Below are 26512 nucleotides of genomic sequence, written 5' to 3' on the forward strand. Positions count from 1 at the left end.
GATTTTCAACAACTACTGGTGGCAGTTTGTGAACACAACTGCTTACATAAACAATAAGACCAATGGTTATGCTTGTGATGCCACTGGCTATACATTCTTCTGGGCTGTGGCCATATAGCATCACTGAAAGCGAGACAGTTGTTTGGTTGCCTTAGCAACACATCCAGGAGTAAACGTACTTGGAACACTGCCAACTTTTCAACTCCCCTGAACCTGAATGGAAGGTTGATTCACCAGTAGCTGGGAAGGTGAACTGCTCTGGTACAACAGACCTGCTAGTCTGACTCCAAGAATCTGACTTGCTGCAGGACATTGAACAGCTAATTGAACTGGAAGCAGGCCAGTTGCCTATGAGTATGAAGGGCAATGGTTTAGTCCAAGTTGGAGATTTACCATGGAATTTGTGCAACGTCACCTATTCTTTTGTCCTCTGCAAGAAGGATGTAAACAGAGAAGCTTTTGTCTACATTTACATCATAAACACTTCTCGAAGCTGGTTGAGGCTTTGAGCCAAGAAGATCAAAACACCTTGATCCAATTTCCTTTACAAAGCTGAACTTGGCGCTGTCACTTGGTGTTCGCTCGCTCTGCGGTATAGTATCACTTCCTGTTCCTGCTCAAACACAGTGGTGTTTCTGAGTAGCTTTTCTGCTTAGCAATTTAATTTAAATCTTTTGATACATCCCTTTTTCATAGTATAATCTTAACGTGCTTCATCTGAATCACCCTTTCCGTGTGCTCACTGCCTAATTTATAGCCAAAGTATTCACTCACTGTCTCTGTACTGTTTCGCTAGCTTAGCTTAGCTCGTAGCCGACTCGTTAGCACCATGGCTACTTCACCTGTCCCTCCTGCACTTTCCTGCTCATTGTGTCAGATGTTTAGTTACTCCTCGGCCTCCTTTAGCAGTAATGATACCTGTAACAAATGTAGCATATTTGCAGCTCTGGAGGCCAGGATTACTGAATTGGAGACTCGGCCGCACCCTTCATTCACCCGTAGCTAGCCAGGCCCCTGTAGCTGGTGCAGCCGAAGATAGCGTGAGGCCCGCTAGCTGTTCCCCGGCAGACCCCAAGCAGCTGGGGAAAGAGGGCGGCTGGGTGACGGTGAGGAGGAAGCATAGTCTTAAACTGAAGCCCCAGGTACACCACCAACCTGTTCATGTGTTAAACTGTTTTTCCCCACTCGGCGACACACCCGCCGGGGTCAAACTCTGGTAATTGGCGATTCTGTTCTCAGACATGTGAAGCTAGAGACACCGGCAACCATAGTCAATTGCCTTCCAGGGGCCAGAGCAGGCGACATTGAAGGAAATTTAAAACTGCTGGCTAAGGGTAAACGTAAATACAGTAAGATCATAATTCATGTCGGCAGTAATGACACCGGTTACGCCAATCGGAGGTCACTAAAATCAATATTGAATCGGTGTGTAACTTTGCCAAAACAATGTCGGACTCTGTAGTTTTCTCTGGTCCCTCCCAATCAGACCAGGAGTGACATGTTTAGCCGCATGTTCTCCTTAAATTGCTGGCTGTCTGAGTGGTGTCCCAGAAACGATGTGGGCTTCATAGATAATTGGCAAACCTTCTGGAGGAAACCTGGTCTTGTTAGGAGGACGGCATCCATCCCACTTTGGATGGAGCAGCTCTCATTTCTAGAAATATGGACCAATTTATTAAACTCCCCAAAATATGACTATCCAGAGTTGGGACCAGGAAGCAGAGTTGCAGTCTTACACGCCTCTCTGCAGCTTTCTCCTCCTGCTTCCCCGCCAAAAACCATCTCCATAGAGACTGTGTCAGCTCCCAAACAGACAAAAACAAACTAAAAACCAGCAATAAACAACTTAAACATAAAAATCACAAAGAAAGAACAATACAGTATCCACATCTGAACCAAAGAGTAAAACAGTGAAATGTGGATTATTAAATATTAGGTCTCTCTCCTCCAAGTCTCTGTTAGTACATGACTTAATAATTGATCAACAAATCGATTTACTCTGCCTTACAGAAACCTGGTTGCAGCAGGATGATTATGTTAGTTTAAATGAATCAACACCCCGAGTCTTTCTAACTACCAGAAACCTCGAAGCACAGGCCGAGGGGGCGGTGTGGCAGCAATTTTTCACACCAGCCTATTAATTAACGAAAGACCAAGACAGACTTTTAATTCATTTGAAAGCCTGATGCTTAGCCTCGTCCACCCCAGCTGTAAAACTCAGAAACCAGTCTTACTTGTTATCATCTATCGTCCACCTGGGCCTTACACAGAGTTTTCTCTGATTTCTCAGACTTTTATCTGATTTAGTGCTCAGCTCAGATAAAATAATTATTGTGGGTGATTTTAACATCCATGTAGATGCTAAAATGACAGCCTCAACATGGCATTTAATCTGTTATTAGACTCAATTGGCTTCTCTCAAAATGTAAAAGAACCCACCCACCACTTTAATCACACTCTAGATCTTGTTTTAACATATGGCATAGAAACTGAACATTTAACAGTGTTTCCTGAAAACCCTCTGCTGTCTGATCATTTCCTGATAACATTTACATTTACAATAATTGATTACACAGCAATGGAGAGTAGACTTTATCAAAGTAGATGTCTTTCTGAAAGTGCTGTAACTAAGTTTAAGAATATAATCCACCCACTGTTATCATCTTCAATGCCCTGTACCAACATAGAGCAGAGCAGCTATCTGAACGCTACTCCAACAGAGGTCGATTATCTTGTTAATAATTTTACCTCCTCACTACGCACGACTCTGGATACTGTAGCTCCTGTGAAACCTAAGGCCTCAAATCCAAGTACCTGACTCCGTGGTATAATTCTCAAACACGTAGCCTAAAGCAGATAACTCGTAAGCTGGAGAGGAAATGGCGTGTCACAAATTTAGAGGATCATCATTTAGCCTGGAGAAATAGTTTGCTGCTTTATAAGAAAGCCCTCCGAAAGCCAGAACATCTTACTATTCATCACTGATTGAAGAAAATAAGAACAACCCCAGGTTTCTCTTCAGCACTGTAGCCAGGCTGACAAACAGTCAGAGCTCTACTGAGCCAACAATCCCTTTAATGTTAACTAGTAATGACTTCATGAACTTCTTCACAAATAAATTTTTATCATTAGAGAAAAATTACCAATAATCATCCCACAGATGTAATATTATCTACACCTACTTTTAGTACCATCAATGTTAAGTTAGACTCTTTTTCTTCAATTGATCTATCTGAGTTAACTTCAATAATTAATTCCTCCAAACCATCAACGTGTCTTTTAGACCCCATTCCTACAAAACTGCTCAAAGAAGTCCTGCCATTAATTAATTCTTCGATCTTAAGTATGATCAACCTATCTCTAATAATCGGCTATGTACCACAGGCCTTCAAGCTGGCTGTAGTTAAACCTTTACTCAAAAAGCCATCTCTAGACCCAGCTGTCTTAGCTAATTACAGGCCAATCTCCAACCTTCCTTTTATATCAAAAATCCTTGAAAGAGTAGTTGTCAAACAGCTAACAGATCATCTGCAGAGGAATGGCTTATTTGAAGAGTTTCAGTCAGGTTTCAGAGCTCAGCACAGCACAGAAACAGCTTTAGTGAAGGTTACAAATGATCTTCTTATGGCCTCTGACAGTGGACTCATCTCTGTGCTTGTCCTGCTAGACCTCAGTGCTGCGTTCGATACTGTTGACCATAATATCCTATTAGAGCGATTAGAACATGCTGTAGGTATTACAGGTACTGCACTGCAGTGGTTTGTATCATATCTATCTAATAGACTCCAATTTGTTCAAGTAAATGGAGAGTCCTCTTCACACACTAAGGTCAATTATGGTGTTCCACAGGGTTCAGTGCTAGGACCAATTCTATTTACATTATACATGCTTCCCTAGGCAGCATCATTAGAAGACATAGCATAAATTTTCACTGCTATGCAGATGACACGCAGCTCTAGCTATCCATGAAGCCAGGTAACACACACCAATTAGTTAAACTGCAGGAATGTCTTAAAGACATAAAGACCTGGATGGCCGCTAACTTTCTGCTTCTTAACTCAGATAAAACTGAGGTTGTTGTACTCGGCCCTGAAAATCTTAGAAATATGGTATCTAAGCAGATTCTTACTGTGGATGGCATTACCTTGGCCTCCAGTAACACTGTGAGAAACCTTGGAGTCATTTTTGACCAGGACATGTCCTTCAATGCACATATTAAACAAATATGTAAGACTGCTTTCTTCCATTTGCGCAACATCTCTAAAATTAGAAATATCCTGTCTCAGAGTGATGCTGAAAAACTAGTTCATGCCTTCATTACTTCCAGGCTGGACTACTGTAATTCTTTATTATCAGGATGTCCTAAAAACTCCCTGAAAAGCCTTCAGCTGATCCAAAATGCTGCAGCAAGAGTCCTGACAGGGACTAGAAGGAGAGAGCAGATTTCTCCTGTTTTGGCTTCCCTTCATTGGCTTCCTGTTAAATCCAGAATTGAATTCAAAATCCTGCTCCTCACATACAAGGTCTTAAATAATCAGGCCCCATCTTATCTTAATGACCTTGTGGTACCATATCACCCTATTAGAGCACTTCGCTCTCGCTCTGCAGGCCTACTTGTTGTTCCTAGAGTATTTAAAAGTAGAATGGGAGGGAGAGCCTTCAGTTTTCAGGCCCCTCTTCTGTGGAACCAGCTTCCAGTTTGGATTCGGGAGACAGACACTATCTCTACTTTCAAGATTAGGCTTCAAACTTTCCTTTTTGCTAAAGCATATAGTTAGGGCTGGACCAGGTGACCCTGAATCCTCCCTTAGTTATGCTGCAATAGACGTGAGGCTGCCGGGATTCCCATGATGCATTGAGTTTTTCCTTCCAGTCACCTTTCTCACTCACTATGTGCTAATAGACCTCTCTGCATCGAATCATATCTGTTATTAATCTCTGTCTCTCTTCCACAGCATGTCTTTATCCTGTTTTCCTTCTTCACCCCAACCAGTCGCAGCAGATGGCCGCCCCTCCCTGAGCCTGGTTCTGCCGGAGGTTTCTTCCTGTTAAAAGGGAGTTTTTCCTTCCCACTGTCGCCAAAGTGCTTGCTCATAGGGGGTCATATGATATGATTGTTGGGGTTTTCTCTGTATTTATTATTGTGCGATCTATTGTACAATATATAGCGCCTTGAGGCGACTTTTGTTGTGATTTGGCGCTATATAAATAAAATTGAATTGAATTGAATTGAATTTTCCTGTGGTGACAACAGGACAGGAGAAGTTGTAAATGCAGATAATTCACCAGTTGACTCTAACCCCCACAGGATGCCTATAGTAAAAAGATTTGGGGGGTTGATAGGAGTCATAAAGAAGGGTGTTGACCAGGCTACAGCTTTGAAGTTAGCTGGGAGCCACATGGACAAACGATAAAGTCAACTGATGTGTTTGAATGCCTATGTCTGTATACAGTTGGATTGTAGTGACATATGATTTTTGAGAATGTTGATTCTTCTTGTTTGACTGTTGCATTCAGTTGTTTACTTGCAGAAATACATAATGAATCGCACGACAGGAGTAGATGCACCACAAGGCTGGATAGCTTGGTTAATGTCTGGTCCTTGGTGGCATCTTCTTTTGAAAATATTAATTCCTGTTTTTGGACTGTTGACATTGATTTGCTTATGTATAGGATACATTTTACAGTGTATAAGATCAATGCTAACTAAAATGATTTCTAATACATTTGTTAATTATGTACTTTTACAACAATATGAATTGACTGAAATGAATGATGGGACAGAAGCCTGTGTATGAATGACGCCTGTACTGAAAATGTCAAGCAAGAGGTGCATGGCTAAGAATATACTACACAGGAATAATTTGGCATAAAAATCACAAAACAGGAGGGAATGTTAGAGTGAATTGTTAAATGTTTGTCATTTTTATGTTTACCATTTGTACATTGTTTAACTGTGTGAGGAAAGGAATTCTTTCTGTCCTCCCCTCCCCAGATTCTCGAGGTTCTGGGTGAGGGGCTGTAGTCTTTTATTACAGACACATCCTTGTGAAGGTCTTTTTGATGTAAGCTTCCTGCCCAGCAGGAGGTCACACACACACACACACACACACACACACACACACACACACACACACACACACACACACATTCTTACAGAAGTTCACACATATACATACAATGCCTTGTCTTAGAACCACATGGGCGTTGCTTTGCTGTGATGTGTTTTGTATGAACTGTCTCTCAATAAAAGGCAGCGAGAGGAGGCCATCATCGGGGTCATTTTCGTGTTAGACACAGACGATACCTCCCTTGCAAGTAAAAATGATCGATCGCCGTTGCCTTGTTTTTCTTTCACGGGAATAAGTCCTGGATACAGCGGGGTCTGAGTTTAGACCCAACAGACAGAATAAAGACATGCTGTGGAAGAGAGAGAGAGATTAATAACAGGTATGATTCAGTGCAGAGAGGTCTATTAACACATAGTGAGTGAAGAAGAAACACCCAGTGCATCATGGGAATCCCCCAGCAGCCTACGTCTATTGCAGCATAACTAAGGGAGGATTCAGGGTCACCTGGTCCAGCCCTAACTATATGCTTTAGCAAAAAGGAAAGTTTGAAGCCTAATCTTGAAAGTAGAGATAGTGTCTGTCTCCTGAATCCAAACTGGAAGCTGGTTCCATAGAAGAGGGGCCTGAAAACTGAAGGCTCTGCCTCCCATTCTACTTTTAAATACTCTAGGACACATGTGTCAAAGTCAAGGCCCGCAGGCCACATCTGGCCCGGCGTACATTTATATCTGGCCCATGAGATCATTTTATATAGATTTATTATTATTGTTATGCATGGCCCGGCGATATGAGGTGCTATTAACATACAAACAACAGATCCCATAATGCAGCGCTGCAGCCTCCTTGCCGAACGCTAGGCTAACTGGGAACATTCCCGCGCCAATCAAGTCAAACTTCTGTTATTGCAAAGCTAGGCAAAGAGAAAAGTTGATTCTGAAAACAGAGCCTTTCAGCACCGGTGGGAGGCTGAATATTTGTTTACAAACATTGCTGGTAAACCCGTGTGTCTTATTTGTCAATTCAATTCAATTCAATTCAATTTTATTTATATAGCGCCAAATCACAACAAAAGTCGCCTCAAGGCGCTTTATATTGTACAGTAGCTAATGTGGCTGTAATTAAGGAATTTAATTTAAGACGACACTACAAAACGTCAGGATAAGCTGAAAAACCTAAATGCAGAGCAGAAACTACAGAAGGTGGAAGAGCTAAAGAAGAATGTGACATTTCAGCAGACATTTTTCACCAGAGCAAAATCACAAAGTGAAGCTGTGGTGAAAGCAAGTTTTATTGTAGCAGAGGGCGAAATTAGTCCAGTCATTTACCGAGGGAGAGTTTCTGAAGAGCTGCATGATGAAGGTGTGCGACGTCTTGTGTCCAGACAAAATGCAGATTTTGGCAAATGTGAGCCTGAGGAGAAATACGATTGCTGATTGGGTTTGTGAGATGGCCACTAAATTAAGAACACAGTTGTGTGAAAGAAGCAAAAAAAAAAATTTGCATACTCTCTTGCTGTGGATGAAAGTACAGACATGACATTGCACAGCTGGCCATTTTCATCCGTGGAGTGGAAATATTGGACGGGACAACGACAGGAAAAGACATTGTTTTAAAACGTATGTGTCACGATCGGGGGTAACACGAGAATTAACACAGCAATTCGGCGTGACCGTGTGGCGTGCTAGCTAGACCCAAACGTGGTGAAGGCTAGCCGTGGGTTGGAACAGGCAAGCAGTTACTTTAGTAACGATCGGTGCACAAAGCACGGCTTCGGAACTGACGTTACAGACGGAGAGCGAGCAGAGCCGGGATGAGCAGATGAGTCAAAAGAGAAAACACTCACAGTTGCTGAAGCAGGCGGAGACTGACGTCGACAAGGGTTCGGAGCTCCTGACATGAAGAGATCGATGTCTGAGCGGAGAACAGGTGGGTGGTGTCTCTCTTTTAAGCCCGACCCCGTGATCAGCTGATCACTGCCTGACAGGACCCCCCCCCCGAAGACCGGCACCCGTCAGTCCAGGACGGCTGCGACGGAAATCCGAGATGAGGGAGGGGTCCAAGATGAAGCGGGACGGCACCCAGGAGCGCTCCTCAGGGACCGTAACCAGCCCAGTCCACCAAATACTGGACCCCCCGACCCCGGCCGGGGAGGGAGGCGCCAGCGGAGAAGTGACGTACCGCTTAAGCTGCGAGACGTGGGAAACAGGGTGGACCTTCATGGCGGACAGAAGCCGGAGATGGTAAGTTACGGGGTTGAGCTGGGCAGTGATCTCATATGGGCCAATGAACCTGGGAGTGAGCTTCCTGGACTCGGTACGGAGCCTCAGGTGCCTCGTGGAGAGCCAGACGCAATCCCCCGGCTGAAAAGGATGACCCGGACAGTGGCGGCGACGATGCTGCTTAGTGTACCGAGCGTTGGATCGGGAAATGGCAGCCCGCGCCTTGATCCAGGCCTGACGACAGCGGCGGACCATCCGTTCAGCCGCAGGTACTTCAACCTCCACCTCCTGATGGTTGAAGATGGGAGGATGGAAACCATGACAGACTTCAAAGGGCGAGAGACCGGTGGCAGAAGAGACGTGAAGGTTATGAGACAGCTCAGCCCACAGCAGGTAACAAGGCCAAAGCGATGGTTGGGTGGAGACGAAGCACCTTAAAAAACGCCCCAGTTGTTGATTGGTCCTTTCAACCTGCCCGTTAGTCTGAGGGTGGTAGCCGGACGAGAGGTTGGGAGAGGCTCCAATCAGATGTCAAAAGGCTTTCCAAAACCTGGCAGTGAACTGGGGCCCCCTGTCGGAGACTATGTCCTTGGGGAATCCATGATGCCGGACGACATGGTCCAAGAAGAGCTCGGCCGTCCGTTTAGCAGAAGGGAGGCCAGCTAGTGCAACCAGGTGCACCGTCTTTGAAAACCGGTCCACAAAGGTGAGGATGGTGTCGAGACCGTCCACGGACGGGAGGCCGGTGACAAAGTCAAGGCCGACATGGGACCAGGGACGTCTGGGCACAGGGAGAGGGTGAAGGTCACCAGCTGAAGGCTGAGTCGAGGACTTAGCCTGAGCACAGGTGTCACAGGCAGAAACAAATTCACGGACATCCCGAGTCATGGAGGGCCACCAGAAGGCATGACGGAGGAGTTGAAGGGTCCTGTTGGGCCCCGGGTGACCAGAGAGTGGGGAGGAGTGAGCGGCACAAAACTAGGCTCCTGTCATGGGGTGGAATGGACAAGTGTAACTGAGTGTTTTTATTTTGGATGTGTTGCTGTGTTTTTTTAGTTTTAATCTTTTAATAATGTAAAGTGTTTTAATCTTATAGTTTTATCACGTTTTACTTTATATATTTATTAACTTGTCCCAGAGAGACTCCACCCCCCTCCTGATCACTAATTAGACACACATGGGACGTCACAGAGGCCAATAAGAAGGCCTGGCAGGACACAGACAAGGTAGTGGTAGAGCATGTGACACGGCGGTAAAGGGTAGCCGGTGGTCGTGGAGAGCGGCACTGAAGCCAGAAGAGGCAGCCTGGAGAACAGCGTTGGTGCAGTGTGGTGAAGCAGAGGTGGGTGAGACACAGAGGGAGCTGTGTTGGTGCTCGAGAAGTAGCTTGAAGCCGGAGGAGGCTACGGTGGAGGATTAAGTGGCAGTGGGATGGCACCCTATCCCCTCCTACGGCGACATCACAGTGCTGGCGTGACACAGCAAAGCGGCAGAGAGAGTTGAGAGAGTCCCGAGACATACCATGTTACAAGAAGTCACAGTCACAGGACCAGGCTCCCCCCTCTCTCTTCCAGTACTCCAGAGCGAAGAGACAAACAGGACGGCCGGGGTTGCTGCCAGGTTTTCATTGCCCCGCTCCGATTTTAGTGAATTTTAATGCTGTGGCTGATGCCACTGAGCTTTTAGTGTTTGTTTTTATGTTTTTACTGTGTGTTCTCGTTGTCCAGTGGTGTTTTAAACTTTAAAAGCTGGTGTCCACCTAAACACTCCCCTGCTGAACGGCTCCTGTCTCGTCAGACATGCACAGACATTCCTGTGTGCAGCAAGCGGTTGGAGCCCGTCGCACAGGACACAGGACAGATCTGTGACCGACTTCACAGCAAAAGGCTCACACTGAAGTGTCACTATGACAAGTCCAGCCGCACACTACAGCCGTTGCAAGAGGGCTACAACAAGCTGGGAACTGTAGAAAGGAAGAGCAAGGAGCCATGATCCTACATCATCCAGGTCGACGGAAGAACCTACAGGAGGAATCGCCACCACATCCTCCCAGTGGCAGAGAGGCCGCTGCCACCACTCCATGACTATGACCCTGAGTGCCAGGACACTAACCATTCTACACGCTCAAACAAAGATTCATAAAACACAGCCTCTCCCGAGCCCCAATCCGCTGCGGATTGGGGCTCGGGAGAGCGGCGCCCGACCAGAGCATGGTGAACCAGACATCATAAACTACACGTGCAGGTCACATCTGCAGACCGAACCCAAGATACATGTAAACGGAAAACACTGGGATGCCTCATGTATAATCAGTTTGAAGTCAGTATGTTGAGATATGATGTTCGCTGGCTGTTTGCCTTTCTGATGATTGCTGTTATGTTAAATTGTGGAGTTACTCCGACTGTAAACATTGTTAAGTTAAAGTCATGTTAAGAAATAATGTTTGGAAGACTAGTGAGTAACTTAGTTTTGTTAGGTGCTACCAGTTAAATGGAGAGGATGCACATCATTTGGCTAAATGATCACCCTGCAATATTTGTCTGTCCGCCGTACCTGTGTGGGCGAGTCCAACCGGAATAGTATGTAGGGCGTTATTTTCTTCCGGTATTCGGCCATTATATGTATTGTGTGCTGGAGTACGCATTGAAAGTCTACAGTGGAATAACATTTGGAGTGATCATTGGCTCCTCTCACCACATGAGTGTTACACTGTTGTTAGCTGTCCATGGTAGGAGGGCTGCGTTCCATTTAGAAGTAGCGACAGTCTGCTGTAACTTGAATTCAAACCCCACTTTGTTCTTTAAGAAAAGGCCTTTTATAGCTGTTGGTAACACACACACACACACACACACACACACACACACAATCTTATCTTACTCTGATTACTTGAAAAATGGCGGTTCAACAACCAGTCCTTAAAAATCTTATTGTCAACCACACATTCCTAATAATTTCCATCCAACATGAAACATGGATCAAAACTGCCTGTTGTGCCAGACACAATAATCTCAAAATCAATTCATTTCCATTCAAAGTCTGGTTAGCGCTAATTTTTCTGGTTGGTCATTTTTTCGATTCCAAAAAGCCATTTTAAATATTTTAAAATGTATTAGTGCAGGTGTAGCCTAATCTGGCCTCTTTTTCAACCGCCTGCTACTGCAGACATTTATGTTACCCTGAAAAATGATGATCTTGTGTGAAAAGTGTTCTGTTCATGCAGGCCATGCACCTTTTTTCTCAGGGATCTGCTATTCTTCCCCGGCGAGGAGCAGTCTGACTCTGGGAGGTGAACTCAGGGTTCAAGCTTGCCTTCCCTCACCTGCAGCTCGTTTTGCCAGCACGGACCTCCACTCTTTGTGGATCATCTGCCATTCTACGGTGGTTAAATCGGCTCAGCAATTCTCGCACTTTCCCTGTGTGTTTTTCAGAAGTAATCCTTTGTTGTGTTTGGAGCTACCAGCATCCTGCCTCATCTCTCACGTTTTCTCCATACACACCTGGTTACCTCTGTGGCTACTCCATTCGCCCCATGCTGCCACACACCAGTAAGGACATCAGCTCCTTTCCACCTGTCTAAGCTGGAGATTGCACTCACCTACCTGCCCTCCTCCTCGCCACTCTCGCCAGCTCTGCTTGGAAAGGCTCTCCTCTCTTGCCCATGGCTCGCCGTCACCCAGGACCATTCCTGGCTCCCCCGGCAGCCTTCCACTTCTGTAACTCATGTAAGCCAAATTCCGATCACACAGTGCAATCACTCCTCGACACAGACCTTGCCATGCAGTAATACTTCTCTTTCCTGTTTCCTCACAAGACCCTCCATGTGCACGTTCACCCACCTATTCTAAATAAACTCACAGTTAACCCAGCCACTCTAGTGTTTTGTGTCTGCTTTTGGGTCCATTTTTGTGCTGCCTGTGACACCCTGCTCTTTCAGTAAAATGCATCTCAATATCCTAACTGGAAGCGTGGTTCTCAAAGATCCAGGTGTGGAAGTACAAGCTGACTGTAATGAAACCTGAGGTATAAAAGTTTGTCCTATTATCAATCCACCATTTAGCCAGGGCCTTCATGTGAATTTGCAAGTACTCCTACTTCCTCCCACAGTCCAACAACATAACCCTGTTAGGTTAACTGGTGATTCTAAGTTGCCCATAGGTTTGAATTTGAGTGTCAGTGGTTGTCTGTCTCTGTGTTAGCCCTGTGATAGAGAATATTCTGCCTCTCAGCCAATCCAACTATGGTAGTTGGAACAGGCTGTCAGTGGACAATCTACAACCAGTCAGCTGTATTCACAGGGATTCAATTAAAAAACAACAACAACAACAACAACAACCCAACAAAAAAACAAAATAGGTCTTTGAGAATAATCTTGAAAGACAAGGACTGTAAATGTTGGTCCTTCTGTACCTGTCATAAACCGATGGTCACAAAGAATTGGAATTTTGTGGGAACTACAAATATCCATTTCAAATCTGATGGCAGTCTTGCATTTGCCAGGAGATTTCATCTGATCGACTAACACGACCACAAATAAGCCTCGCTGCTAATAGTGTTCAATGTAAAATTTGTACCTTGTGGGAAAAGCCCCCCTTAAATCTTCAAAGTTATTGAGATATTTTGTTTGATCAGAATGGTTATCTACTTCAGAGATTCAGACATTTAGCTGAGTCTTTAGTCTAACAGCATGTCATTCTGTCTGACAGCAGATGCTCGTTCATTCCTGACCGCTCCTTTCTCACATCTGGGTGTCAGTTCATCTGTTCATTCATACATTTATTTACTGTCATCAAGCTCTCATGCAGACACTGACAAATTGTTATTTTTATTTCTTTTCATTTTCATGGCAATTAATTTACAGCTGCTATAAAAAGCTTCATAAACTTAACAGCTGCTCATGTGCAGTGTTATCTTTAGCTGCAGAATCACCCTTGTCTTCTAAAGCCTTTAAATTTAAAGGGTGTTAATGTGCTTCTTGATGTGCAACACGTGCAACTCTGCATGTAGTTACAAAATGAATAGAAACAGACCACTGCCATATCAGAGTTTTCTGCCAGAATATGAGAGCACAATGGGCTTTGTGTTATAAGATAAGATAAGATAAGATGACCTTTATTAGTCCCACACGTGGGAAATTTGTTTTGTCACAGCAGGAAGTGGACAGTGCAAAAGTTCTGAAGCAAAAATTAGAATACAATAAGAATAAAGTACTGTACACAACTGTACAGAATAGAATAAAATAAAATACTATATACAGTAGAATAAAATAGAATAAAATATACAATAGGATAAAAATAGTATACAAATGCTATATACAACTGAGTAAAAATACAACGATGCCAGAAAGGAGTATTACACTTAGTGTTATTGCACATGTGTGTGTTTGATCAGTTGAAGATTTTGTTGTAGAGTCTGACAGCAGTGGGGAGGAAAGACCTGCGAAATCTCTCCGTCCCACACCGTGGGTGCCGCAGCCACTGAAGGAGCTGCTCAGTGCTGTCACAGTCTCATGCATGGGGTGGGAGATGTTATCCAACAGGGATGACAGCTTAGCTGCCATTCTCCTGTCACTCACCACCTCCACTGGGTCCAGAGGGCATCCTAGAACAGAGCTGGCCCTGCGGATCAGCCTGTTCAGTCTCTTCCTGTCCCCGGCGGAGATGTTGCCGCCCCAGCAGACCACACCGTAAAAGATGGCTGAGGCCACAAGGCAGAATATTACTGTATCTGGAACTGCACCGGAAATGCCAGCTCAACATGTATTAATCAAATTAGTTCATTGAAGAAGTGAATGATCCTGATGGATTTCAGTTTGGCGTATTAATTCTATTAGTCAGCTTCCTTCCTGCCAGTGTGTAGTGATGATTTTGATAATTTTGATGATTTCCATTTATAAATATGAAGAATAAATGAGTGGGTGAAGATGAAAGATTATGGCATCAGTATGCCATAAAGTGGGTTTGTAAGATTGGACCCATGTTTGTATTAGATAATATTTCACTTGGGAAAGTAGTTTCATTTTATGTCGTTCTTTAAAACACCTTGAGGTAACGGTTGTTGTGTTTTGGGGCTACATAAATAAAACTGAGTTGAATTTCCCATTGAATCTAAAGTATTTCACTTTCTGGCTTTCGGGATTACGCCTTCACAAACTAAACGTGTATGTGGGAATTTTCTGTTATTCTGGATGTAATTTGCATCATTTTTGTGTCATCTTTTGTTTCTCACATCCAATCAATATTTTAACCTAAAGCATATCAAATTTCAGGTAAATGATTACAGAAAATAATCTGTCGAATCTGTGAAAAATATTCCTCCTGGCTGTAAACGCCCCGTAAAGATCGTCCCTCATGCACTCTGGTACATGTAGTTTTTCAAACATGTTTTTCGGTCTACAACGCGTTCATACAACTACACTTCCCATAATGCACGTGGGTGAAGCTGTCTGAAAGACGGTGAGTCTGTCCAACATTTACCTGATTTGAAAGTGCCTTTAGCACTAGCTCACTAGCTCCTGTCGGCGTTTCTCTGCTATCTTGTTTTGTTTTCTTAACTGTAAACGTGCCCGTGTTTTTGTTACTATAATGTGTACTGAATAATAACGGGGCAAGACCCGGCACGGGGTTTCCTGTGCTCCACGTGACAATGTAAACGTAACCGCAAACATCCGCGAGCTTAACAGTCCCTTTAAGTTAGCCAGCCTGGCTAGCTCAAAGCACCGTGTTTGAAAGTAAAATAATGAGAAACAGTGAGGACGACACTAACACGCAAATATCCACTGACAGTTGCGTGTGGTCAGCTTGGCTTAAAGTCGCTGCCCCGTTCTTCGTTGTGCTGCTCACAACGTTTTACAGGAGTACTGCCCCTCACTCCACACTCCGCGGTGTCTGAGGGTTTGTTTGCTGTGGGAGCTGTTACCTGCCATGGTTAAAGTTTACCTGTCACTGGAGATAAAGGGCTGTTCACGTTTACGTGTGATGAAACATGGGACGTGGGATTGCACCTGCCACATTCATAGGACACAAGGGTTCAGCAACTGATTTTACAGTCATGAAAATCGTGTCCCACAAACCACTCATTCTTTTGGGGACAAAAGAGTGTTCCATTAATTAATTATAACAATAATAATAATACATTTAATAATTTGTGATGCCATTCCTTACATTACTTTTGAGCTACTGTGTAACGTGAGCTAAGATACATTATCACATAATTACAGCATAAACCCAGAAACCACATCCCCTCCCAAACGAGGACACACATGCCTTTTAGTGTTTGCTGAATTTAATACAGTAATCTGTTACATGGTACAAAAATTGTAAGTTTATTATGGTAACTTTGTAATTCAATAAATATCAGTTAAACCCAACAACGCTGTAAATACACGTTTCCAAAAAGTGGTAATGATGTGTATGCATCTCAAGATAAGGGGCTTTTTAAAGTCCCTTTTTTGACCAAGAGGCACTTAGTGATGGATATGAAGTGGTACCATCACACACCATGAACTTGAATTGTGTGAGCAGAAATTAGACGCAACATCATTTTCTGTTTTTGGTGCCAGTCGTACAGTGAGGATGATGTGGCCACTGCATTTTCCATGTGCCTGTATTACTTCTGCATTGTTTTCTGATTGTATGGAAGGACTTTTAATATTCTCATCTTTTTAATATCTAAACACTATTTTGGTACTAGTTTACTGATATGAAATGCTTAAACTTGATATGTCAAAGCAAAATACTGTTCCTCCAAAAGGAAAACGTATTCATGCCTTCATCACCTCTAGATTGGACTACTGCTGTTCTCTGTATTTGGGTCTTGAACATTCCTCTGTTCCTTGCTTGCAGTTAGTCTAAAGCACTGCTGCATGTCTTGTAACAGGTATAAGTCCAAAACTTACATCATCGATCTAAATGCTCTTGCATGCAGCTGAGGTCTTAATTAAAGCATGGAGGGCTTTCTCAGTTGCAGTGTCTGGATTAACCTCCCACTGGATATTCACACTGCAGAGTGTGTACAGTCTTTAAAATCCCGTCTTAAAATTCTCTTATTTACCTCGACTTTTAATTCAAGTTGAGTTTGAGCCCCATCAGGTTTTACATTGTCTTTTTTATTATTATCTATTTATTTGTTGATCTGTGTTTTTTTTCCTTTGCTTTTTAATGTTCTGTAGAAATAAAACTGACATTGACATGCACCGACAGCTTGTTCTGAATTATACCTGCTGCCAGTCCAGAGGGAGTGCAAGAAAGAAGGAGCACATAGAGCAGAAAAGTAGTTCCCTTTTCCTTATGGTACTTTAACTTGGTATACGTAATTATAGTCGACCCAGTGATATTGAATATGCAGTACATATGTTGCTCCCAATGTGTCTTTAAATGACATTTAATTGCAGAAATGCTAAAAATACTTTATTTCATTTCTGTGACATTAATTTACCGAAAATTGTTGGTTCTGTAAAGCTGCTGACACGATGTCGGTATGATTGTCAGCAGATGTTAACATTAGGCCACATTTTATAGTAATCAATGCGGAAATTTTGGAAATGTCAAAGAGTTGAATTTCTTGAAACCTTGATGGATCCACATGTAACACTGACCTGGAGTTTGTCAGGTCATATGGCACTGTATGTATAGTTTACCTTTTTGTTTCAGTTTCAAAATGTCAGTATAAGATCATACATCACCTGATAGTATTATGATTATGCACACAGCAACATGTCAGCATACTGGACATATTCATTTAAATCATAGCCAAAGTCATTCACAGAGCTGCTGCTTTGACAGTATGAGGCTGGTCTTTGAGCCAGCAAATGTTTTCAGGTTTCTATGATGAAATTTTTCCACTTTTTGTAAACGTAAGCTTTGTCTATACCAGGGGTCGGCAACCCGCGGCTCCGGAGCCGCATGCGGCTCTTTAGTCCTTATACTGCAGCTCCGCGTGGTTTGGGAAAATAAATTAGAAGTATTTAGCTGAAGTGCATTTTATTTGTGTTTAGTTCTTTTTTTAACTTGTAGTTCTAAATTGGAAGATTATTGTGATTTTGAAATATAAAAATAAAATTATATTCTATTATTTTTTTTCATCGCTCAAAATAAGAGTCACACTCGCTTAAGCCGGTGTACCCGCCGAAACGCCGTGCATTTATCGAGACTTTCGACCCCAGGTAGGCCAATTATGGATCTGGATCCACATTATGTCGGCAGCTGTTCTCCACCGTGAACTATGTTAAAAACAAACACGCTCACGCCTCACAGATGACAGCTTACAGTCCTGCGTAAAGATGAAAGCCCCGATTTGCAGACGCTGTGCGCAGAGGTTCGGGACCAGAAGTCTTATTGTAAACATATCACGGCAGACCCGACGATGTTTGCATGAACACGCTTTTCAGCATCTCTTTATTGACCACTTTTCACACACGGTTGCTGTACGCATACAGCCGGCTGTAGCTTTTCAGCTCACAGCCCGACATACACCACCACCAGCACAACAGCAGCAGAGAGAGCACAGGCTTTAAGGCGGCGAGGCGTGATTGCGGGTGCGCTCAGGTGCGTCCGCCTCCCCTGCAGCGGCGCTGCAAACCACGCCCCGCCACACACATTAACAAGGTAAAATACATATTTAGGCAGAATTTTGCAAATATCTATTTTTCATCTTTTAGCAGCATAGTGCTTTTTTTCCAATTACTTTTTAAAAGTCAGGTCAAGGCTCCAACAGCCCAAAGGAGATATAAGGGAGGCGGCTCACAACAGTTTTTGTTTGCTACATGGATCATTTTAGTTCAGCTGGGTGTCTTTCCTTTTGTTATATTTCTTTAAGAGTTCAAAAAGTGTTAATTACATAAATAAAATGTAATTTTCTCTGTAGCACTTCATGGATTTCATAAGCAGCACACCTTAGTTGCTCTGTGGATTCTTTTAAAAAGCAGTTAAAAACTTTTCTGTTCAAACAAGCCTTTTGTTGATCTACGTATTTTATATTCTTTACATTATTTACATTTGATCTTTTACATTGTGTATAAAGTCTATTGATTGTATTGTTTATTTTAATATTTGTGTACAGCGCTTTGTGACTGCCTGTCTGTGAAAAGCGCTTAATAAATAAACTTTACTTACTTACTTTAGATGTTCATACAAAGCACAAAGGTTAAAAACAATATATACAGTGTTAGCTTCATTTTAGATTTCAAAAAGTATTTGCGGCTCCCAGTGTTTTCTTTTGCGTGGAAACCGGGTCCAAGTGGCTCTTTGGGTGTAAAAGGTTGCAGACCCCTGGTCTATAACATTTCCAATCAAGATTCACATAATGCAGATCTACTTCAGCAAGTCAATAAAGCATCACAAGTGTTCTCATCTATAAACATGGTTCACAGTTGCACTTATTTTCTCAAGAGGAATCTCTTTTTTTAAAACACTGTATAAAACTCCCAAAAAGGGAGGGGCGTATCAATAGGCTTTGATCAGCGGCCATTTAAAAACATTTTAAAACAGAAACTTAAAAAATATTTCATAAATGAAGCTAAAATTTCCCACCAACCATTATATTTGTTTACAACAAGCCTGTGTTGATTTGAGATGGAATGACCCCAAAGTGCATTTGGTAATCTGAATTTTTTTATTTTATTTTATTGTTTCTGGCTCACAACATTTTCAGCTTTTATACTCATGTAAAAGTTCAGCATGAGCCTTATGCACTCTTTCATAAATGACATCAATGATCTCCAAACCAAGACAGTCTTTGACTCAAATTCAACCAAGCCTGGTCAGAATAAGGGTAATAAGTGAGGAACCTCTAACCTCTGAAAGTATTTGCTTCTGCAATGCCTTTATGAACAGCCATTATTCATGGCCTAACTTTCTCAGTTCTCTGTGACGATATTGCAGAACTTCAGGTCCCTTTTAAATGTACCCATAAAACGTAATGTGGGACCGCTGACTTTCCTGGTACCCTGGGTTAGCTGTTCATACAGGATCTCCCAAACATCTATTCAACAAACATACCCAGGCCCTCTCAGGTGGCTTAGCAGGGGAGAACATGCTGGGGACCTAGGCCTGTTTCAGGATGTCTGGGTGTGGTGGGCAAAATACTAACCCCAGTTTGCATTTCTCTGATACATCCCTTGGAGTATGAATGTGGATGAATGTTAGCTAGAAAGCAGTTAAAGTTTAGGAGAAAGTGCTTGTTTGAATGGCTGAATGTGGCATGGTGTATGTTGTAGGATGAAATTGGAAAAGCACTGTATAGGAAACAGTCCATTTACAATTTAAAATGCTGCTTTCATCCAGAGGTCAGCTGGAGTTCCCCCTCCTTCCCTTGGAGCCCTTTTCACTCAGTTGCAGTCTCACCAAGACATGGTGAGACTGCAAAAACAAAAAAAAACCCTGACTTGGATAGTTAGCTATAGATGATTTTCTCAGTAGGGTCATTAGTATTGTTGTAGGGTCTTTGCCTTACTATGTGAAGTGTATTGAGGCCACATATGTTTGTGGTGCAACATGTACAGTAAATGGATAGACTTTAGTCAGTTTGCCAAGTCAGATATTTTATACTGCAAATCACCAGAACTATTACCAGTAAACTGTTCTTCACTCATCCATTTCAGTCTGATCTAATAAATAGATACAATGTAGAGAAAATAACATTCTTGCACCCAAGCTTCCTCGTGGATGCCAAACCAGATGTGGATGCTATTTCTGAGACTGAACTTCAGTTTTCATGTTAGGTTGTAACTTAATATTTTGATTTATTCTTTAGATTTCCTGCTCCCACTTCCTGCTGTGACAAAACAAATTTCCCACGTGTGGGACTAATAAAGGTTAATAAAGGTTAAAATAAAGGTTAAAGGTTAGATTTATTTAAACTCTTACATTGTGCAACAGTCTGGAGTGACCCATAATTTCTCTATATTTAGCATAAGAGAAGCCAGACTGTCACCTAGTTTTTATTTTTAAAGTGCTCTCCAGGCTTTCTGAGGTATTTCAAAGTGGTTCTTTGGACATTGGCTGCTTTTTAAATCATTTTCAGTCCTGTATGTGTACTTTACCTTGAAAAAATATTCCCCTCTAAAGTATATTATGTTAACTTGATAGATGGGGTGTCGATGTGTAACTTTTATCCACTGTTTGGACCATGTTTTATCGCAGTTGAGCTGGGTCTTTGGAAATTTGAGCAAACAAACGAAACAACCTCATGATGCTTTCACAAAAACAGGACATTAGAAGGCTATCTGAAAACTGCAGTCTATACTACTCTGTGAATTCCATAAATTTAAGGTTTTCCTACTTGTTTCAAGAAGCAGAGTACATGCTCTGACAGTTACCCTAAGATAAAAAAAAGGGATATTCCGACATTGGAGCTTTCATGAACGCAGCCTTGCACTGAAAACTGTTTTCTCTGACTGAGCGTACCTAAATAAACTAACCAGGCATGTTCGGGCTTGTTAGATCATTCCATCAAGTAGAAATTACTCTGCATAGTTTTAAGTTACACTCTGTTATATACCCATTTCAAGCAGCTGTATCTGTAGGTGAAGTTGTTGACAACTTCTAGGACATCTCCATTGGTGGTGATGGAGGGAGTAGTGATGACATCTTCTGCATCGACATCTTTTTCAGGCTAATAGTAAGTCCAAACTGTTTGTAAGTCTCTCAGACTCTGAAGGCCACATCTCCATGGTTAGTGCCATTTTGGTCTTTGAGCACAGTTGTGCCAAGTTGAATAACTTTCAATCAGAGCTTGTATGCAAGTAGATAGCTTCGGTGAATGAATCAAGGGCATACATCCTACAGAGTGTTGGTGCTTACACACAACCCTACTTGACTCCAGTGTTGAATGGGAAGGAGTCTAACAGTGATTAGTAACTTAAGTAGTAAGTAACTTAACTTGACACATCACAACACAACTGTTGTGATGTTATGTGTCGTGTTGTGTCCTTTTGTGTTGTATGTAGTGCCGACGTGGGACAGTTTTCCAATTTCATTGTACTATTGTACTGCTTGTGCAATGACAAAGAGTTATCTTATCCCATGATGTCAGGGTGGAATGAGATCAAGGTCGCCAACTTGTTGCGAGTACCCCAAAAAGTTGATTCTGTTCATCTGGACGTAGCTGGTGATCTCTCTTATTCTGTAAATTGTCATGAGTGGCTTCTCTCATATTCTGGGGACTCTTCCTTTGTCCCTGCGAAGGTAACGGGGTTGTACAGGGGCTGAGGCAGAACAGATTTTTCATGCTGGATAGCTTTTTCCATATCCCAAAGTTTTCCCTCCTGGGAGAGGGCATTATTCAGCTCTTTCAGTGATGGTAACTCATCCTGTTCCTTCTTAAAGCCAGCTTTGGTGTGCTGCTGACATCAGAGGTGAATGAAGAATATATGGTGCATAACATAACTGCACGCAGCGCCCCCTATTGGGCCATTTGTTTCTCGCACAAAGTGATCTGAGGGGGGGTGAAACCTTTCACATCAGCGCTCAGGTTCCCTGGCTGTGTGTGGATTTCAACTTAGGAGTACAAATTTTGACCTGATTTATCTTCCTTTCAGCTGACTGGTCAATGTCATGTCAATCACAAACAGTCCAATCAGAGAACAGATGGGTTTGGCTGTTGGAGGGGTGCTTTACTGAGCTCATATTTCTCAAAAAAATTTAACATATGTTTGGGTGATCCTTTTATTGTGCAAATTTTAGAAGATCAATTCTGGGAACATTCTACATGTCAAGAAAATCTATCTGTAAGCGTACGTAAATGATTTCAATTACATCCACCTTACTCCTATAAAGAAGAAACTTGAAAACAGCTAAAAGTGAACTATTTGATTAAAAGAATGTTTTCTTTCTAAATGTTAGACAAAACAAATTATACAAATTATACAACAAAGCATTACTCAATGCAAAATAATAACCAGTGTTGGGACTAACGCGTTATTAAGTAACGCGTTACAGTAACTACGTTATTATTGTGGTAACGAGCACGGTAACTAGTTATTATGCCAAAACCAGGAACGCGTTACTCGTTACTGGGATTTAGATAGGCTCGTTACTCATTACTTCGTGTGGTGGATATCGCGGAGCTTCCACAGATTCAGTAACATTAGCAAGTGGTGGAGGCCAGCAGGTGGATGAGAGAAAGTGGAGGCAGGAGGAGGAGAGACCCGAAGCGGCCGCCGGGCCGAGAGTGTCAGGTGAACTAAAATTCAGGTAAGAAGTTATGACCTGCAGTCTATCTGGGTCAGATATAAACCAAGTTTAGGTGGAGTTTATTTTCGGTATGCTGACATTTTCGTACTGCGTGCTAGCTAGCATGACGGAGTTTCTATACAGCTGTGTGGGTGCTATGTTACTGATGTTGAACTTTATTTTGTTCATAAGATTAATTATTAGAGTTGCCAACCGTCCCGTAAAAAACGGAATCGTCTCATATTCAGAGAAAATATTACGCGTTTCGTACTGAGGTGAAAAGGAACAGTTTGTCCCGGACTTCAGCTACAATGAAAAAGACACAAAGCTGGAGTTATTCTGTGTTTACGCTGTCAGCTGCCTCTCCCTCTCTCATTCTCTCCTCTCCTGTTTCTACTTCAATCATGAAACTGATCAATGATCAGCTGATCGGCTTTTCTCTCTTGTTTGTTTATCGCCCACTTTGCGCCAGAAAGTGGAAACCAGCGGATGTCGCGTTAAACAACAGCAGCACGTTTAAGCTTGATCAGCTGTTGTTAGAATGTATTTAATATTAATTTCTAGTATCAGCTGATGTTTGCTGGAGCCACAGCTGTAAAGCTGCTGGTCATGATATCGGTTTGGTTATCTGGTGAGAGGGAAACATGCAGATGAAACCAGGAGATGTCCTTACTGAATCATCAGAGCTGAACAGGTGATGGAGAAACAGGTTTACCTTTTAGGTGACATGAATGAGTTGAAGGGAAGTTATGAGCTGTTTCTGAGAGACAAATAACACCAGGATCCTTTTCTACGTAGCTGACAGCTGGTAACTGTGCAGGGGCGGGTCTAGCAAAGTGATGCCAGGGGGCCATGTAGGGCATTAACAGGGAAAGGGGGGGACAAAGATATACTTTTCATTCTTATTCTCATTTAAAATGTCTAACTTTTAATAAATAATTATCTGAGTCTTACAACAAACGATTGATAGATTGATACATATATACCATCAGAACAGTGTACATCACTGTCACAACAGTGTTTGTTTTCATTCAAAGGCTTTATGATTTTTCCTATAATGGTGGGCTGGTCTCTAGTCAAAATGCCCGGGACGATTGTTTTGTCCCAGTCCAGCTCTGTATGCAGCTCATCTGCAGTCTGGTGTTACCTACATCTTCCTATTCAGAAGGCAGAATTTCTGAGTTCTGAGTACAATCAAAAGCACCACGACTGCAGTTTTTGTGTTGGATGTAAAAAGCGCACATGACGCTGTGACGTACGCTAGAATCATGGCGGCAGTCGACGATGGTCCAGGCGTGGGATTTCTCTTGTAGAAGTATGCACATTATTTTTTCCTTTCTATTGGTAGGTGGCACAGTGCACTTGTGGCAAGTAAGCAAGCTAGAAGACTGGCAGTCTGGCTGGGTATCCAGTTACGGAAGCAACACATTAACAAGAGAATTCTGAGTAAAACCAAAGTTACTTTCCCTAGTAACTAGTTACTCTGAAAGTAACGAGTAACTTGAAGTAACTAGTAATGTAACTAAGTTACTAATTTAAAGTAACTTACCCAACACTGATAATAACATAAATAATAATATAAAATAAAAAAAATCTTCACAGGTGGCCAGCATACCTTGTAATTAACACCAGTGGCATTTTTACATTAGTACAAAAGGCTACTGGTGGAGCCAGCTGTGCAAATTTAATTTGACAATGGCTGCATTTTATCTTTCATCATTAGATAATTGACACCATGTCCCTCAGATTGATTGACCTACTTAAAGTCATAACTTCACATGGAGATTTGCAAACAAGGATGGATAATGTAAGAGGCCTGTGTCAATTATGCCACAACAATACGTCATATGCTGGGTTTTCTTTGCCTCTGCTTCATGGATGAAACTTCTTTTTTAGGTTTGCCTTTGTTATTTTTCTAGAGACTTATCAGAATATCTCTTGGTGTTATCTGTCCATCACAGGTAGTTGGTGCTAGGCAAGTCTCAGCAGTAGCCATCTAGGTGTTGTTTCCAATGGCCTAGGCTCTTGTGACCCACTCAGTGGTTACTCCATTCCCCCTGCATCTTGCAGGTTCCAGTCTGGATTCTTGTAGACTGATAGCCTCTCTGCCTCTCAGGCATGAATGGTCACATCTGGCAGAGCTCTGACCTAGTTAGCATGTAAATGTATTCATTCATAAATAGATGGCAGTTTTTGCCTGTCCTGTCCGGCACTGTAGCAATCAGAATTATTGTCTGAATGCCCAACAGATTTATTTTCCCAAGAAGACCATTATGGCTTTTACTATACTGGTCCATTTCATTTTTATAGTTTATTCAATCTTTATTATTTATTATTTATTTTTTATATTTTTTATTTTAAGTTATTACAGTCAGAATGGACAGGACCGGGGGACGGGAAAGCGAAAGAAGAAGAAAAGAGAAGTTGGGAAGAAAGTTAACAGAAGGAGAGGTGAAGAGAGCCAGAGAGAGAAAGGACACTAAATGTCTGCCTGATCACAAGCAAAACAAAAACAACACAGCAACAATCAACATAAGCATCAGTAACAGTAAATAATAAATATTAAATGGTAGTGAGCAGTGTACAGGACTAATAGTGCATGATAAAGGCAGCAGCTAACCAAGATAGTGTGTGTCGGTGAGTACCTGTTTGTACACTTGTGTGAACACCTGTGTATGAGCGTGTATTAAGGTTTCTCCATGTAGGCCCCCCAGAGCACAGGAGCCCGAGGAGGACCACCGCAGGGGCAATCACACCACCCACCTAGAAAAGAGCTGAAGAGTGCCCTGGAGGGGGGTCACCCAGCAGCCACAGTGTAGAAGGCCCAGGGGGCCGTGACAACGAGCCTGCATGCCAGAGCAGACCGAGCTCTGAGTCCACAGACCTGAGACCCCAGTGCCCCCCCAGCAGGGGCCTGACAGAGCTGCTAACCCTATCCCAGGCAGGCTAAACCGTTCCCTTGCTCTAGTACTCATCGTAGGCATCCGATATCGCTTTCTGGTCCTTCAACCAGGACCAGTTTGCCATGGAGACCCTGCCAATATATGAGTTAACCTGCTTTACAAGTAGGCTGGACACTGGTCTTTCTGTCTGTCTCTCTGGACGGCAAAAAAAATGAGGCCCACAGTAATTCTACCATCTGAACTGTTAAAGTATTAAACAGCTTGGATTAGTCATTTCATCATGTGTTCTTTTTTAAAGATGAGTGCGAAGTGTGAAAATACTGTTCTACACAAAAAACAAAACCAAACAAAAAACTGCCTGTTTTTGTGTCGAATAAAGACTTTTACCATCTCTGAGCAGCAAATAATGCAGTTGTTTGTTTAGAGTAACGGTGATAGACATAAGGGCACCGGCATTAACCATATATATATGTGTTAAACTAAGTTTACTAAACTCTTCATACTCACAGTGGAGCACAGGTGGAGTGGTGTAGAGTAGTTGAGTTGCGTATCACTGCAGTAGCTCTAAACACTCACATTATGCAAATCAGAAAGTCTTTAGCCCTGTGAGGGCTGATAATGTCACTCCTCATTCATTCCACTGTAAACCCAGCACTCTACTGGTTTTATGGTTGTTACTGGTCATTGTAAGCTAGACCTCATTGGAGAGAATATTACCAGCTTTTCACCAGTATGTCAATTGTGCCACTGGTACTAGAGCTATTTTATGAAGATGCTGCTGATGCAGATGCACAGGCTAAACTGGAGCAGCCTCTCTTTCTTCTGGAAGCTGAGACCCTTCAGTCTATGCAGCAACATGACGATTTTCTGTCACTAGGTTTTGGCCACTGTGATGAACTTTGCTGTGGTCTGCTTGAAGAGCAGCATTAGAGCTGGTGGCTGAATAAAGCTAGCTCTGTGATTGGCTGCAAATTGGACACTTTTAAAGACATGGTGGAGTAAACAGAGTGTTCTCCATCACAGTGGAGCTCCTTCTCTGACATGCTGACTTAGCTCTGCTGCCACAAGAAGACATCAGACAGAAACTCATGCATGCAAATTGTTATCACCCTCTATTTTTATATCATCCCACTGTGGCAGCAGAGGGTTTG

General features: G+C 42.6%; 1 protein-coding gene across 1 annotated transcript in view; it reads left to right on the forward strand.

The window, feature by feature from the left end:
- The first annotated feature begins 14703 nt into the window (after positions 1 to 14703).
- Positions 14704 to 26512, forward strand: part of fhit (fragile histidine triad diadenosine triphosphatase) — a 220965-nt gene continuing 209156 nt past the window's right edge. Inside the window, exon 1 of the mRNA XM_039612155.1 lies at positions 14704 to 14742. The gene's annotated coding sequence lies outside the window, so the exon portion shown is untranslated. The remainder of the gene's footprint in view (positions 14743 to 26512) is intronic.

Source organism: Oreochromis aureus, linkage group 5 (genome assembly GCF_013358895.1).
Source record: "Oreochromis aureus strain Israel breed Guangdong linkage group 5, ZZ_aureus, whole genome shotgun sequence".
In the NCBI taxonomy this organism is placed as follows: Eukaryota; Metazoa; Chordata; class Actinopteri; order Cichliformes; family Cichlidae; genus Oreochromis; species Oreochromis aureus.